Source organism: Silene latifolia, chromosome 10 (assembly GCF_048544455.1).
Source record: "Silene latifolia isolate original U9 population chromosome 10, ASM4854445v1, whole genome shotgun sequence".
In the NCBI taxonomy this organism is placed as follows: domain Eukaryota; kingdom Viridiplantae; phylum Streptophyta; class Magnoliopsida; order Caryophyllales; family Caryophyllaceae; genus Silene; species Silene latifolia.
In genome coordinates this window covers 110,621,997-110,639,126 of record NC_133535.1, presented here as the reverse complement: position 1 = coordinate 110,639,126, position 17,130 = coordinate 110,621,997, and the positions used below count along the sequence as shown (strand labels likewise).

Here is a 17,130-nt window from a genome sequence, read left to right as displayed (position 1 = left end):
TTCTTGACCTGGGTTAGTAAGTAAGTAAATGGTTGTATGGACATGTATGGGTTAGTAAGTGTGTACTATCTAAAAGGTCTCCGATTAAATGCTGTAGTCGTATTAGCCATGAATATAACTGAGTAAAGAAGTGCAACTAAAATCCTGATGTTGAGGTAATAGTCGTTCATTAGTAAAGATAGGACTGAAATGAATAAGATGAACCTGAGAATTATGAAATATGAGTCGACACCTAAGCTTGTATTGTTTGAAGGAATTGAATTAAGTTTATCTGATTTTGAGTTTCGTAGTAAGCTGTAAATGGATTCTATGGACGGCTCTGTTATAAGATTTATGTTAAGAAAGTTATTCACCGTCCAAAAAGTAAAAGTTTTGAAAATGAAATTAAATTTTGTCGTGTGAGTATAAATTCGGAATGAGATTTCAAAGTTGTCCGGTTGTATGGTTTCATGATATTTGCTAGTCTGTAGGAATGAAGCTAGAACGGAGTCACAAATAGTGGGTTAATTTGGTCATGTTGTTCGTTCATGTAGTGAATTGGTGGGTTGTGGTTAGTTACGAATGTCAAAACGGGAAATGTAATGTGGTGATTTAAGTGAGTTATGTGTTAACATGGTATGTTGATATTAGCATGATATGTAATGAATATTTGTAAAATTGGTGTAGTTAAACACATTTAATCTTTTATGTCATTGTGTTGGGTGCAGTTTAAAAATATTTAACACCAAGAACAAAATTTTATGTATGATAGTCTTGTATGTTAACTTTCCAATATCGCTGTTTACTCGCTTGATTGACTCGACCAATAAGTTTGTAAAATTTGTCAATCAATGTGCATTCGTCATTCGTGAATAAATCCCAACCCTTTGTTATGAGGATTAAAGATATTTCTAGGACGATAAGTGCTGCGAAACTGGTTGTCTTCATTTTATTGGTGATTCTGTGTCTTGACCTAAATCTGTACAGTTATGTAAAGGAAAGTCAGACTGGACCTATTAGGTTACAAATTTTCATAAATCGATTTATTAAGTTTTGACCCTAATTCTTTTCTTATGTTGATTGATTCCCTATGTTTCTAAGGTATGAGATTACAATGATTAGTGAAATGAATAATTACTAATGATTTTACTGGTAACCTTGTAAAGCATTGTTCCATTCATAATTTGATTATTCACATGAATAAATGTTACCAATATTTCTTGGAAAATATGCTGCCACGAGAATACGCCGGATAGAATTATCGTGGTATGTTACGTTAGTGATCTTGCTTAGTAACCTTGATGAAACGATGTTATTTGACATGAACCATATGTGAGCACCTAGGCATCTTCATCTTTGTAACCTGAGTAGTAATGTATAAATTAGATTGACAAGCAGATCCTGTGAATGTTATTGCATGTATTGATTGATATGAAGAGTGTTTAGATTAATACTGAAATGTCTTAAGTTATTTAACGTGGCTTTTGCTCAGATCCGTGGTGATGTGCTGTAGCATCAGTAACTGTAGCTTCCTTGAGAGAGCTTGTATATTGATTGTCTTTAGTAGGGATTAGTTAACTTGAGCATGAGTTGTGAATCTTTTATCCTCATTCAGTTGTTAGCAGTAGTTTGAGAACTTTTGTTATAATAATGAAAGTTACGGGGACGTAACCATGTTTAAGGAGGGTAGGATTGTAAAATCTTATACCTTCAGGTGTGATTTCTCAGTTTGGCTATATTGGTTATGCGTTGTGTGGGTTATGTTGGAGTGTTTCATGATGTGTTTCTGTTATGGTTAAACTTCGGGAATGAAGTTTATTTTAAGGAGGGTGGAATGTAATACTGCGTTTAATATTCAATTTGGTGGGTGCCTTACATACTTTTGTATATGCGTTTCATAATTCGTTTGCGTTGGTTGGTAGGAGAGGGTAAACTTCGGGACAAAGTTTCTTTTAAGGAGGGTAGACTGTAATACCCCGTATTTTATATAATCGATTAAACGGATATTATTATATATTAGTATTATACATTTTATATTGGTTGCATCGTAATATCGTGAATGTTATTAAGTCGGGTTTATATCGTATATGTTGAGTCGAGCTACATCACATTTTGTCTTTTGGGTCAAGAATCGTATCACCCATTTACCCATCTACATTTACCCAACGACCATACCCGTTTAACCCATTTGCCTTACCCGGAACATGTAACCACCATTTACCCTAAACCTAATCTAAGAGCCGCTCTCCCACTCCCCTCTTTTCATTTTATCATTCATAAAACCATTTCTAAACCTAGAGAAAGGGAGAGGAAGAAGAATTGTCGAGCCTTTCATTTGATTGAAGATTTCTCATCGATTCCAATCTAATTCGATATCCCTGTTTGTAAGTCGATTTCATTCCATTGTTTATACTATTTTAAAGTATTCGTCTTCAAAAAGTTTGAAAAGAGAGTCCTGTTTATTTGATGTCTAGTTTATGCATATAAAATCTCGTAGTCAAATTCTTTATGGTTTGTCCTAGGTGATTTATTTATGAACATGTCGCTGAAAAGTCCGCGAATCTGATTTGGTTGTGGAAAATGATTTGAAACCCAAATGTTTATGTCGATTCAGTTATGAGGCTTCTTCATACATCATCTTTGTATAGTCTAGATAATAATAGGATTTGGAATTACTGCAAAATAATGTTTTAAACTCGTTTTATGAATCAATACTTTTTATGCGACGGTTTCTGTCAGTTTTTGGAAATCTGTCTGAAAACCCTTGATAAGTTTGGAATTTGAGAAAAACACGTTAGATATAATTTGTAGCTAAGACTCATGGCGTTCCAATACAATTGGCCTTGTATCAATTTGATTTTTCTGGAATTAGTTATGTATTTTATTCTGAGTCTGTCATGTGCTGGAAAATCAGGAAAAATCGTGTTTGTTCTTTAAGTTGATATTCTTATTAAATTACGATGAGTCTAGGTTAGGTGAATGATTAATTGACTGAGTAGGTGGTAATTATACATAATTATGTTATGTAGGTGATGGATATGTGAAGGATCATAACTGATTGCTTGTGCGTGCTTGGATTGCGAAAAGGTAGGGAAATACACTTGACTTATTACCGTTGTTGTTGAATTGTGTTGACTTGTTTGTGTTTCATATGACCAAACTGTGAACGTTGACTTGATTCGTGGTTGTTGATTCATGTTATGATTCATATCCTGGAATGTGCTTGACTGAATTGATCGTATTGAGTATATTATCACAACATTTCTGAACCGGCATGATTCTATGATTTACCAGTTCAATGATATACATATTGTGTTGCATTAATTTCTTGAGCATTCATATGCATTGGAGATGGAGGATGTTGTGGTGACGTGGTGTGGTGATGATGATGTTGTGATAAGGCCCGGGCGGGTTGCAGACTTGCCCTGGTGTCCTCAACCGCAAGTCGCGCAGATCGGCTACGGTCGATATATAGTCTACCGGGGATCGGTATGGCTGGGTTGTACGGGTTATGAGATATGAGTTGAGATGGAGGTGGAGGTGACGGAGGAGCATGCATATCATATTTTGTTGTTTTATTGTATTCCCTACTCAACCTCGTGGTTGACCCTGTGTATTCGTGAACACCTGTGACGATCCAAATATTGGGGAGCAGACTTGACAGGTTTATGAGATAGGATGGGAGCTTGATGGGCGTGAGACACTAGATCAGAAGACTTAGTAGCTAGATCATCATTTAGAAGACTTTCACTTTTATTTATGTTAGTTCTTTGTAATTTGATGTAAATGAGGTTTTGTAAAAAATTAAGTTAAAGAAATTATGTAATTTGCCTTGGAGTTTAATTTGTTATTCACTACCTCGGGAAACCGAGATGGTAACAGTCCGGTTTATCAGGGAATGTCTTGCTAGAGGCTCCTTTATAAATCGGGGTGTTACAATTCTGGTCTTCGAGTTAATCCAATGAAATCTAATTTGTATTTTGGTGGAGTTCCTCGTTAGTTAAAGCAACTGATTCTGTCCACTACTGGATACGTTGAAGGTGATTTCCCTGTAAGGTATTTAGGACTCCCACTATTTAGTGCAAGACTAACCCAGAAAATGTTTGTCCCTATACTAGACAAAATCTGAAGTAAAATTCAGCATTGGGCAAATAATCTCCTGAGTTATGCTGGTAAACTTGCTCTTATAAATTCCGTGATATTTGTTATACAAAGTTTTTGGGGGAGCAAGTGTTCTTTTGACAAAAGGAATTGCTAAAAGAATTAATAAAATCTGTAAAGATTTCCTTTGGGGAATTGCTGAAGGAGGTAGAAGAATGGTCTTTAAGAGATGGGATAGTTTATGTCTGCCAAGAAAAGAAGGAGGAGTTAACATTAAGGAAATTCTGAGTTGGCGCAAATGATGCTTTGGATAAAGAAGATAGAAACACCTGCTCCTAACATATGGGTTAATTGGGTCCATGCCTATATTCTTAAGGGCACTGATTTATGGCACTTTCATCCTACTGCTGCCCATTCTTGGTTTCGGAACAATGTTATTACCTGTAGGGACTGTCTTATATCTGCTGGAGGAACTACTGAGAGGGCAAGGCAGATTCTTGGTTTGAAGGACTATAAATCTAAACCTTTTGAGGCATAAAGGCCCTCTGTTTCCGATGCATAATACCCTGACTGATTCTTTCAATTACCCCATGCATACTTTCATTGGTCTTCTTGCTGCACAAGATAAACTGCCTACTGTGGAGAATTTATGTAAAAGAGGTATGTTTCTTGTGAATAGGTGTGTCTTATGCGAATGTCAGACTGAAACCACGGTTCACCTTTTCTTTGAGTGCAACTTCTCTGCTAGTGTATGGACTGATGTGGCCAGTTGGATTAGTGCTTCCCCCTTGACTGCCCTCAGTCAAGTTCTAGCATTGTTCAAGCGTCACAACAGGGGTAAAAGATGGGCTAAAAAGCAAAGACGATGTGCTCTGTTGTCTGTTCTTTATTTGCTATGGAAAGAGAGGAATGCTAGGATTTATCAAGATGTTAAAACAAGTCCAACTGCTCTTGTTTGGAAAGTTCAGTATTATGTTCTTATTCGATCTAGATCAAATGTAGCTTTCTATTAGCCACTAGCTAATTGTTCTTACTAGGTTTCTTTATTTAGTTATTAAGGTAGGTAGTCACACCGGCTCCCTTGTAGAAATTCTTAGGATCTGTACACTATTTCTTATTGAGTAATGAGAAGATCCTAACTTTCTGCAAAAAAAAAAAAAATTAAATAAATAAATAAAATAAATAATAATAATAATAATAATAATAATAATAATAATAATAATAATAATAATAATAATAATAATAATAATGATTATTTAATAAGAATACTCTAAACTATTATGATGCTTCTCGAAATACTACAAACTTTGATTTAACTAGGTATATACCCAACTATTACAACCCTCCCCTTTTAATAGAATGGGTGGAAGGGCTACCTGTTCTTCGAGTTTCTTTTTTCCTTATAACTTCGATTTTGTTTTTCTTCTCCAAAAATCACTACCTTAAACTAATACACCATTTATCATGCTATCTTATCCGAAATGCCATTGATGCCATTACCCTCTTTATTTCAATGTACCTAGTTTGATTTGAAGTATAGGTATCAATTTACCCATTTTGTCCATTTTTTTTCGAATTTCTATTTCAATGTCTAATTTATTAGTAGTCTTTGTTCTCATTTGCAATATAGAATCAGTGTACATTTCAAATCAATTATATTATACCCCTTTTACCTCCATCTTGTGTTAACAGGAGATTAATTTAATGTCAACCTGCATTATTTATAATGTTTAAAAGGAGATTAGTTTTATCATTTATCAACTCTTTCCAGGCTTGTACGGAGAGTTCATAAAAGCCATGATCCATGTTGTGAAGAAGTTTGCGGAATCAGAATTTTTTTGAAGTCATATACTAATTTGGGATTATGAATTTAAAGGGGAGAGGACGGAAAAAGGTTTAAATTGAAGAAAAAATGCAGTTTACATCTCGTACCGGGAAGGGAAGAAGATGAAGTGGGTATAAGGAGGAAAGTGGGTCCTGTGGTTAGTTTTACCTGCTACTTCCGGTTAAAAAATGGATGATTTTATTAAAAGAGAATGAGTGTAATAGTTTGGTATATACCTAGTTAAATCAAAGGTTAGAGTATTTCAAGAAACACCCTAATAGTTTAGAGTATTCCTATAAAATAACCCTAATAATAATAATAATAATAGTAGTAGTAGTAGTAGTAGTAGTAGTAGTAGTAGTAGTAGTACTAGTAGTAGTAGTAGTAGTAGTAGTAGTAGTAGTAGTAGTAGTAGTAGTAGTAGTAGTCGTAGTCGTAGTCGTAGTAGTAGAAGTAGTCGTAGTAGTAGTCGTAGTCGTAGTAGTAGTCGTAGTCGTAGTCGTAGTAGTAGTAGTAGTAGTAGTAGTAGTAGTAGTAGTAGTAGTAGTAGTAGTAGTAGTAGTAGTAGTAGTAGTAGTAGTAGTAGTAGTAGTAGTAGTAGTAGTAGTAGTAGTAGTAGTAGTAGTAGTAGTAGTAATAATAATAATAATAATAATAATAATAATAATAATAATAATAATAATAATAATAATAATAATAATAATAATAATAATAATAATAATAATAATAATAATAATAATAATAATAATAATAATAATAATAATAATAATAAAATAATAACTTGCGACTGCCCTATCACGTCTGCTGTCATCAGGTCACCACGCCTTCCGCCGCCGTCTTTCACCCACTGCCACCACCGTCTTCTCACGCCGTCGGTAGTGGGTTAATCTGTGGTGTTTTGTTTGGGTTTTGCGGTTTCGGTTTTGTGTGTTATTGTGTGACGGCTGCCGTTTTCTGCTACCGTCAGACTCTCTCCGCCATCACCGTCTTTCCCTCCTGCCGGCCTCTTCTTCACCGCCGGTAGTGGGTTCGTCGGTCTTGGATCATTAGGGTTTCTGCGGTGGTTTTTTTTTTAGGGCACACATTTCGCCTGCGATTCCGACGTACTGCCGTCGTTAACTATCACCTACCATTCTCACCGGCCATTAGACCTCACGTCGCCGGCAAGGGGAGCCCATTGTTGGTGGTTTTCAGCGGTTGTTTTGCGTCTGGGGTTTTTCTGCGTGGGTTGTTGCCGTCATTTCTGTGAGTTCCTTCTGCCTGCCTGCGGTGGTTGACTCACGGTGCCACCACCCTTTGGCCATCAGACCTCAAGTCGCCGGTCATAGCTGTGGTGGCTGACGGTCATGCCCATGTTTGTTCTACGGTGAGTTTCTGTGTTTTGTATGCGTTTTGGTCCTTTTTCGCATTACGGTTTCATTTTCTTTTTTCTCGTGATTGCTGCTCCTTTTTCTCTGTCGGTGCTGTGTCCGGCCACTGTCTGCTGCTGCTGCCTTGTGGTGGTTGTGGTTTGTGGTGGGTGTTGCGGGGTGATAGTGCCGTGGGGTTTGGGTTGCTTGGGGTGGTTGTTGATCATCACCGGAGTGGGTGGTGTGTTGGTGGTCACCTTGGCCGGGAGTGGGTCTTGCCTCTGGCTGCTTGTGCATTTGCCCGTGTGGTGGTTTTCGTTCGGGTGGTTGTTTTTGGTGGCTATATCGGTTTTTGTGCAGGTAGGGTGTGGGGTTTTGCTTCTTCCTTCATGCAAGAGCTTGTGCGGTACCATTGTCCTTTTTCGGGTCTTTATGGGTGTCGGGATGGTTTTGGTAAGGGCCTTACTAAGGCAGCTTGGCAGAAACATTTACAGGACCGACATTGCCAGGATGGTGCGTTGGACCTTACGCGTCAGACTCTTACTGATAGTTTGACTGTTTATTCCAATGCCGAGAGTTCTTTGAGACGGATAGAGCTCTGGTTGTGTGGGGTGTGTTTTAAAACCCGTACTATTAGAGCAAGATGTCGGCATAGTCGGGGTGATTTTGTGTTGCATCCGGAGTGTGTTGATGGCCTTTACACCTTCCATATTCATGGTATTCCGAGACCTTTGGCTCCTTCTACTTCGGTTTCTTCTGATGATAGTGTAGAGCTCATTCAGTGGTCTATATCTTTGCTGGATCGTTTATTGTCTTTAGACCTTCGCACCGTGAAATCTATTCCTCCTAAGTGCCGTCTTGGGTTTGCTCGGGCTTTGAAAGGGGCCTTGGATGAGGTGTTTGATTCCCCTAGTGATCTCTCCCGCTGGGTTCGTTTGCTTGTTCTACCACTTTGTTTGCTCAAGACTTTCGCTCCTCGGAGTAATCATGAGTGTCGGACTGCTATTCGGCGTCAGTATCAGAAGGAGAGTATTGCCAGGGCTATCCTTGCTTGGGGGGCACCTGGGGGGGTTTGCAGTTGTTGCAAGAGTGTTTTGATGAGGGTCCTTCTTTATTTAGTGTGGATGAGGATCTGGATTTGAGTGAGCTTAACCTCCGCCAATGTCGGCGGAAGATTTCTGATGGCCATTATACTGCTGCTGTCCGGGTGCCTGAGAAGCATCCTGTCGCCCCGCCTCTTTCATTGCCTCCTCTGTCTGGGGATCATCATCCTCTGGTCGCTTCTTCGGCTGTGGTCTTGGATATGATTCGGAGCTTCCCACGTGGTACTTCCTGTGGGAGGGATGGTTTTCGGGCCCAACACCTTATGGATTGTTTGAGTGGCGCTGCTGTGGCTATCTCCGATGATTTGATCACTTCTATTACTAGGGTGGTTAATTTTTTTCTTGAGGGCCGGTGTCCTCTTCCTCTGGGTGAGTACATTGCCAGCGCCCCTCTCACGCCACTCGTTAAACCGGGTGGTAGGGTTCGGCCTATTGCTGTTGGTACGGTCTGAAGATGGCTTGTCTCTAAGGTTGGTGCTTCTATGGTTGGTCCGTCTTTATCTTCTTATTTTGATGGGCTTCAGTTCGGGGTGGGTGTGTCCGGTGGAGGAGAGGCTATCTTGCATGCCTTGAACCGGCTCATTGAGGCTCGGGGGCTCAGGTGGGGCTTTCTATGTTCTTTGGTTGATTTTAATGCGCTCAACCTTGTTGATCATTCGACCATGCTTCAGGAGGTCCGCCGTCGTTGCCCGGCTCTCTCCCGTTGGGTGGAGTTTTGTTATTCCAGCCCGACCTGCCTTTTTTATGGGGAGCACTGCTTGTGGTCTTGTCAGGGTGTTCAGCAGGGTGATCCGTTGGGCCCTTTGCTTTTCGCTTTGGTTTTGCATCCATTAGTTTGCAAGATCCGGGACACTTTTGACCTCACTTTGCAGGCGTGGTACTTAGATGATGGCACCATCGTGGGTGATACTTTGGAGGTGGGGAAGGTCTTGGATTTGATTATGGTGGATGGCCCTCGTTTTGGATTGCATCTTAATGTCTCCAAGACGGAGGTGTTTTGGCCTGTTGCGGATCCTCGGAGTCGACTTCCTGGGGTTTTCCCCCCTTCTATTTCTCGGCCATTGCGTGGTGTTACAGTTTTGGGTGGACCTGTCAGTGCTTGTTCTGATTTTAGCAGTGAGATTGTGGCGAAGAGAGTAACCAAGACCATTGAGCTAATGGATTTGGTTGCGAGGATTGAGGACCCGCAATGTGAGTTGCTTCTTCTTCGAGCTTGTACTGGTATTTCCAAGCTCTACTTCTCACTTCGTACTTGCTCCCCTAGTATTTTTGGGTCTGTCCATCTTCCTTTTGATGCCGGTCTTCGTTCTAGCTTGGAACGTATTGTCACCGCGTCAGGGCCGGGTTTTGGAGATTGGCAGTGGCGCCTTGCTACATTCCCTTTTAGCTTGGTGGTCTTGGTGTCTATGCGGCAGGAGATGTTTTATTTTATGCTTTTATTGCGTCCCGTTTGCAGTCTGCTTGTTTGCAGGCTAAGCTCCTCGGCCCTTCTGGTATTGTAGCTGCCGGCCCTGCTTTTGATGATGTCGCGCAGGTGTTTACTGCGACTACAGGATCTGGTATTTTAGGTAACCCTAGTGAAATTGCTGCCCCCAAACTTATGAAGAAATTGGCAGATATTATTTCGCGACGGTTGCTGCTGCCTCAGAGTTTGTTTTCTCTTTGACACCACGCCAGCTTGCTTTATGGCAGTCTCAGCGGGGTTCTCACTCCTCGGATTGGTTACGTGCGGTTCCTATCTCAAGGTTGGGTCAGACTATGAACGGGAGGACTTACCGTAGTGTGCTGGGGTATCGTCTGGGTGTTCCGTTATTCACGGTACCTTGGCCCTGTCTGGCTTGCTCTCGGGTTTTTGCTGAGGATGTTTTTGGGGACCACGCTGTTTCTTGATCGGCATCGTGGGCGTTAAACATCGGCATAACCTTGTCCGGGACACTCTTTTCGACATCCGCTATAGATCCGTATTATCGCGGGAAAGGAGGTTGATATCGGTTTGGTTGATGGACATGGTGGCTCTCTTCGTCCTGCGGATTTATTGCTTTATTCTTGGGACAGGGGGCGTGATGTGTGCGTTGACTTGACAGGTTCTTCTCCTTTGACTCAGACTGGGATGACGGATTTTGTGCCTGGCCGGGTTGTCGCTGATGCTGCTCAGCGAAAGTGTGCTAAGTATGGGGATTTGTGTGCGGTAGCGGGTTATGGTTTCCTTCCTTTCTCTTTCTCTTCACTTGGGGAGCTGGGTTCGGATGCTGTTGCCTTGCTCAAGCGGATCCAGAAATTCTCGGTATCTTAGGATGCGGGGGCTCGGGTGGCCGCTTACATTTTTACTAGACTTAGCTTTTCTATTGCTAAGGGTGTGGGAGCCCAGATTGTCTCTCGGCTCCCCACCAATTTCATGTAAACTTTTATTTTTCTTTTAATGAAAGCTGCGCGCATCCTTTTATAAAAAAATAATATTAATATTAATAATAATAATAATAAGGGTTTTTTGACAACTTATACCTTGAATAACTCACTTTTTCAAATCCTATACCTAAGATAACTTTTCTTCAAATCTTATACCAAAAATAAAATTTTCTTCCAAACTTGATACCAAATATCGAAAAAAGCTCTGAATTGAGGATCTTCTCCTTACTAATTAAACACCATCATCATTTTCCCACCTATTAACCCACACGTCCACAATTACAACCATTAAAAACCATCCAATTAGTAAGGATAAAATCGTTAATTTAAGGCATTTTTTTATGATTTGATATCAAGTTTGGAAGAAAATGTTATTTTAGGTATAAGATTTTAAAGAAAGTTATCTTAGGTATAAGATTTAAAAATGCGAATTAGTTAAGGTATAAGTAATCAAAAAATAATAATAATAATAATAATAATAATAATAATAATAATAATAATAATAATAATAATAATAATAATAATAATAATAATAATAATAATAATAATAATAATAATAATAATAATAATAATAATAATAATAACTATAATAATAATAACTATAATAATAATAATAATAATAATAATAATAATAATAATAATAATAATAATAATAATAATAATAATAATAATAATAATAATAATAATAATAATAATAATAATAATAATAATAATAATAATAATAATAATAATAATAATAATAATAATAATAATAATAATAATAATAATAATAATAATAATAATAATAATAATAATAATAATAATAATAATAATAATAATAATAATAATAATAATAATAATAATAATAATAATAATAATAATAATAATAATAATAATAATAATAATAATAATAATAATAAAGGTAAAAGGTGGGTTTTGATCTCATGAAGGCTTTTGATTCTATTCAATGGGTTTTTGTGAAGAAATATGCTGACTGCTTTTAAATTCCCTACTCAGTTTATTGACTGGATTATGGGTTGTATTTCAAGTTTATGGTTCTCACTACTACAGATACAGGCTATAACAACGGTTAAAAACCATTGTTATATAAAAAACGGACGTTGTTAAAGCGTCCGTTGTTAAAGGTTTTAACAACGATTGGTTTTTCTAAGAAACCCGTTGTGAAAATTATTTACAACGGTTAAAAACCGTTGTCGTTACGAGACATTCCTTGTGGAAAGTGTGACTATTTTTTTGTGGAAAAGTTATAACAACAGTTACAATAGAAAAAAACCGTTGTTATAACTAAAGACAACGAGTTTTTTTAAAATAACCGTTGTTGTTGATTTAAAAAAAAAAATTATATATTACTAGATGCATGCATTATTACTGCCCCTTATAATTCCGATGCATGCATTATTACTGCCAAATCCCTGCATATGAAAGGACAATATATGGAATGAGAAGGGTTATAAGATTTGAAGCAGATATGATGGCACAACTTCCTAAACATATATTAATTAATAAACAACTCAAACGACACATTACTAAGTATAAATTCATGCATTATCTCAATAACCATTCCATTATATCACTATCTCCACCCTAAACTCTCCAAACCCTAAATATTTAAAACCTAAAAAACTCCAAACTTCCTTCAACAATGAATGATACCATTCGTAATACATGCATTATGACCGAGTACAACAAGAGTTTCATACGCCAGTTGCTGGAAATCGAGAGGAGGTACAGGAGCTACCTTGAGGAAGCTCGGATCGCACTCAAGGACGCCAAAAAAAAATGGCTTGTTAGAGCCGCAGATAATGCAGCTATATGACGATATAGCATCTGCGGAACGAAACCTCCAAATAGCAAAGGAGGAGAGGATGAATATCATAGAAGAGAATGTATCTCTCTATGAACATCTAAGAATTGTATTTTTAGCAATGAAATAAGTTAATGTATATATATATCAATAATTAATTAAGTTTATTATGCATTCCTCTCCATCATCTTCTTCTTTGTTTTATTTTATTTAATTTGTTTTACTAATAAACGCAGAAAAACTAATTAAGCGAATAATAATTAGAGAGGGAACAATAATGATCGAGAAAAACACATGCAAAAAAATTATTAGGTAAAGAACAATAATGACGGAGATGCTGACAAAACCTAAAACCATAAAGCGATAGATATTTACCTGATAATTAGAGAAAGAAAGAGACGATGACAACAACAGTGATGGAGATGATAAAGCGACGATGAGAAATAGAGAAAGAGACGATGAGAAAGAGTGTGGTTGTGTGTTTGTGTTTGTGTTTGTGTTTGTGTTTGTGTTTGTGTTTGTGTTTGTGTTTGTGTTTGTGTTTGTGTTTGTGTTTGTGTTTGTGTTTGTGTTTGTGTTTGTGTTTGTGTTTGTGTTTGTGTTTGTGGCTGTGGCTGTAGCTGTAGTTGTAACTGATCTGTGTTTGTGTGGTATATATTATGGAAAGTATTGACAACGGTTTTTACACATAAACCCATTGTCATTAGAGAATATATTAACAATGGGTCCTTAGAAAACCGTTGTTAAAAAGTATTAACAACGGGTTTATATATAACCGTTGTAATTACTTTTCACTAATTTTGCGCCAAATTATTAACAACGGTTGTAATGTATTACAGAGTAAACTGTTGTTATTAGTTTTTATATTAACAACGGTTGTGCAAGTTTGACCCGTTGTTAAAACCTATAACAACGGTTAACAACACATAACCGTTGTAATTAAGTTTAGTAGAATTCGCGCCATTCATTCTACAACATCTTATGGTTATTTTCGTGAATAAGCGTTGTTAAAGGGCCGTTGTAGTTGCCTGGATTTGTAGTAGTGTCTCCCTTAAAATAAATGGAGCTGTACATGGCTTTTTCCAAGGAAAAAGTGGCCTAAGGCATGGAGGATCCCTTATCTCCCAACCTATTTGTCCTCAGCATGGATATTTTATCCAGATATCTTAGGCAAATTTGTACTCAACCTAATGTCTCTTATCATCCCAAATGTTCCAAACTCGGCCTCACCCATCTTATTTTTGGGGATGATTTAATGATATTCACTAGGGGAGATGTCCCATCTGTTAATGCTGTACTGCAGGTTTTGCAGAGGTTCTCTCAGTGGTCAGGTCTTCATGCCAATACTGAGAAAACTGATGTATATTTTGGAGGAGTCTCTACTGAAGTTAAAGCTCAAATTCTACTTGACACTGGGTTTTCTGAGGGTCATTTCTCCTTTAGATACCTAGGTTTGCCTTTAAATGTTGCCAGGAACACTATTGAAACTTATGGGACACTGATTAGCAAAATCCAAACCACTCTGCATCACTGGACTATAAAATCTTTTTCTTATGCTGGTAAAGTTCAGCTCCTCAACTCTGTCATCTTTGGACTTACTAATTTCTGGGGGGCTTGCGTCCTTTTTCCAAAAAGCGTTATAAAAGTTATCAATAAGCTTTGCAAGGACTTTTTCTGGAACTCTGAGGATGGACAAAGGAGAATGATCTTTAAAAGTTGGAAGAGCATTTGCACCATGATGTGACCATTATTTGAGCATATTTAGTCCCTGAATTAGCCTCGTTCCTATGCTTTTTAGTGCATATTTGGGTCATTTACTATCTTTAGTCCTTTGTTTTGCATATTCTTTGAGGTTTTGTTCCCTTGGTAGGAAAGGAGTGCAAACCTTGCATTTTCATGGCAAAATAGAGCTAAATTGATTGAATCCAATGACCAAGCATCAAAGAGAAGACAAGACTAGAAGGCCTTTGTACATATGGTAGTAGATGGGCAATGATGAGGAAAGATCCTTGCATCTCCGATAAGATCCCCGAGGATTGTTGGAAGAAGAAGGGAAGAAAAGAAGAAAAGAAGAAACCTGACCCAGAATCCAAGCGGCTTGACCCTCGGGACGCTCGCCCAAGACGGCTAGAATCCGAGCGTCCGGCCAAGGAATCCGCTCGTCCAGCAGCCAGGCAATCCGCTCGTCTTCATGCCTTGGACACTCGGATTGCGCTACAACAACTTTCGTTTTCTTCTTGTTCTATGAAGGATGCGCATATTTATAAAAGACCGGCGAAAAAGAGACCGGCATCTCCTCAGAGAGGAGCGATTCCTCAAGGACTTAATCGTCATTTAAGCCCTTAGTAAACCCTAATTTGTGTACCTAATCCCCCCTATAAATACCCCATTAGTCTAATTAGCTAAGCATGTTCTTCTTATCAATCTTTAGAGTAGTTTATATCATTCTAATCTCTCTTTAATCTTGTAATCAACTTCTAATCAAGTCTTAATACAAATCTCATTTCCTTAATTTCTCTTTTGTTCATCCTTTATTTTGGGTAATTGAAGATTATTTGGGTTATTATTGGGAGATTGACAACCTTCCAATCATTCATCAAGTACTTCTATTATTCTTTGCTTTATTATTGGAATCATTAGTAGGTATAACTCTCTTAATCCCTTTTTAATTATTGTTAATCATCTTCATTTATTCATCATGTTTTGCTTTGTTAGTATGATTGACAACCTTGCTAGCATGTTTACCATGATAATGAGTGAGTAGTTTCCTTAACTAGGGTTAATGGGTAATTAGGGGAAACCAACATGGGGGATGATTCATGCTTAAATTAATATGTTTTCATAATTTATTTGCTTGCTTGTTGTGATCTCAACTTATGCACATGTTATATTTGATGAAATGCTAAGCCTATGAATCCTTGCATTTACTACCATCACTTACCTTTTCAATGAGACTTGTAAGACATAAACCAACTCGAGTCTCATTAGACTATGCATATAGTTGAGTAGGGTGGATTAAGTCGACTTGTAGGTGTTGTACAATCTAATCGATTCGGCTCCGGGACCCAAACCTTCCTAGGATTGTAAGATATAAACCAACTCGATCCATCACAACAATAATTGTTTGCTTATAATTTGAGAATATGTTTGTATGATCAATTCCCATGAATCCCCTATGACCCCATGACACCCTAGTGCCTTTTATCAATTGTTTACATCTCATTTTAATCATCTTGCTTGTTTACTTTTACTGCTATTTAGTTTAGTGATCTTCTTACATCAACCCAAATTGTGACACCCCTAGACACCGCTACTTGCAATTGAAAATCCTACATCAATACCCGTCCCTTGGGATCCGACCTTACTTGCCTCTTTACTAATAGTAGAGTAGTTTGTGGAGTTATAAATATTATTTTGGTCTAGGTGCTCCTAACGACAAGTAACCGAAAACTAAGCTCCGTTTGAGCTCGACCAAAAATTGCGCCGTTGCCGGGGACGGTGTCAACTTGATTTGATTTTCTTAGATTGTTATTAGTTGTGTCTTTCTTCGCCTTGGGGAAATAAAACTCCTCAAGATTTGTTCTAATTATTTTCAAGTTGTTTGATATTTTGCATGTCTATAAGATCACAAGGTAACTTGTTACCCATTGATCACGAAATTGAAAGGACTTTGACAACCAATAGAAGACTTGCTAGAAATACTTTGAGAGGTATTAGTGAGGTTGTAGATATCCAACCAAATACTATTGAGTTCATCAACCCTTTTGCAAGAGAAGGTGAGGAGAACCCAACACAAAATCAACCACAAAATCAACCCACAATGCCTAAATTCTCATCACATTCCGTACCAACCGAGGAGAACCTACCTAATGGTACTCCCACACCACAACACTTAACCGGAAATTTCATTTCTAAATCCGCGTTTATCCAATTAGTCGCAAGAAGCCAATTTGGGGGAATGCCTAGTGAAGACCCTCACTCTCATATGGAGGCTTTTTGTGACTATTGTAATGCGATTTCACAAACCGGTGTAACTCAAGACCAAATTCGATGGGTCTTATTTCCTTTTTCTCTAATCGGCACCGCGAAACAATGGTTGAAAAGCCTTGATAAGGCTACTCTTGGAATTGACTCTTGGAAGAAGTTGGCTCTAGCTTTCTACAAAAAATTCTACCCTCCGGAAAAGACAAACATGCTAAGAGCTCAAATTACGGGTTTTAAGCAAAGGGATGAAGAATCTTTGTATGAAGCTTGGGAGCGATTTAAAGGAACTTGTCGCTCATGTCCTCACCATGGACTTAGCGAGTGGTTCTTGGTTCAACAATTTTGGAACGGTCTTTATGAAGACTCAAGAAACATCCTCAACATGGGATCAAATGGTATGTTCACGGAAGTTGACGATAATCAAACTTGGAACAAAATTGAGGAAATGGCGGTCCATAATTCACAATATAGTAGACCTCGCAAGGCTACTAGAGGAGGAAAGCATGAAGTGGACTCTATTACTCAATTGGGTGCTCAACTTAGTGCTCATATCGATACCATGAATTTGAAATTCGAAAA

The 17,130-nt window shown here is 37.9% G+C and overlaps 1 non-coding gene across 1 annotated transcript; it reads right to left on the bottom strand.

Annotated features, from left to right (window-relative positions):
• Positions 1-16,759: 16,759 nt before the first annotated feature.
• On the bottom strand, positions 16,760-16,866 carry LOC141610155 (small nucleolar RNA R71). The gene has a single exon (XR_012528052.1). It is a non-coding gene; the product is annotated as a small nucleolar RNA R71 (small nucleolar RNA).
• Positions 16,867-17,130: the final 264 nt, after the last annotated feature.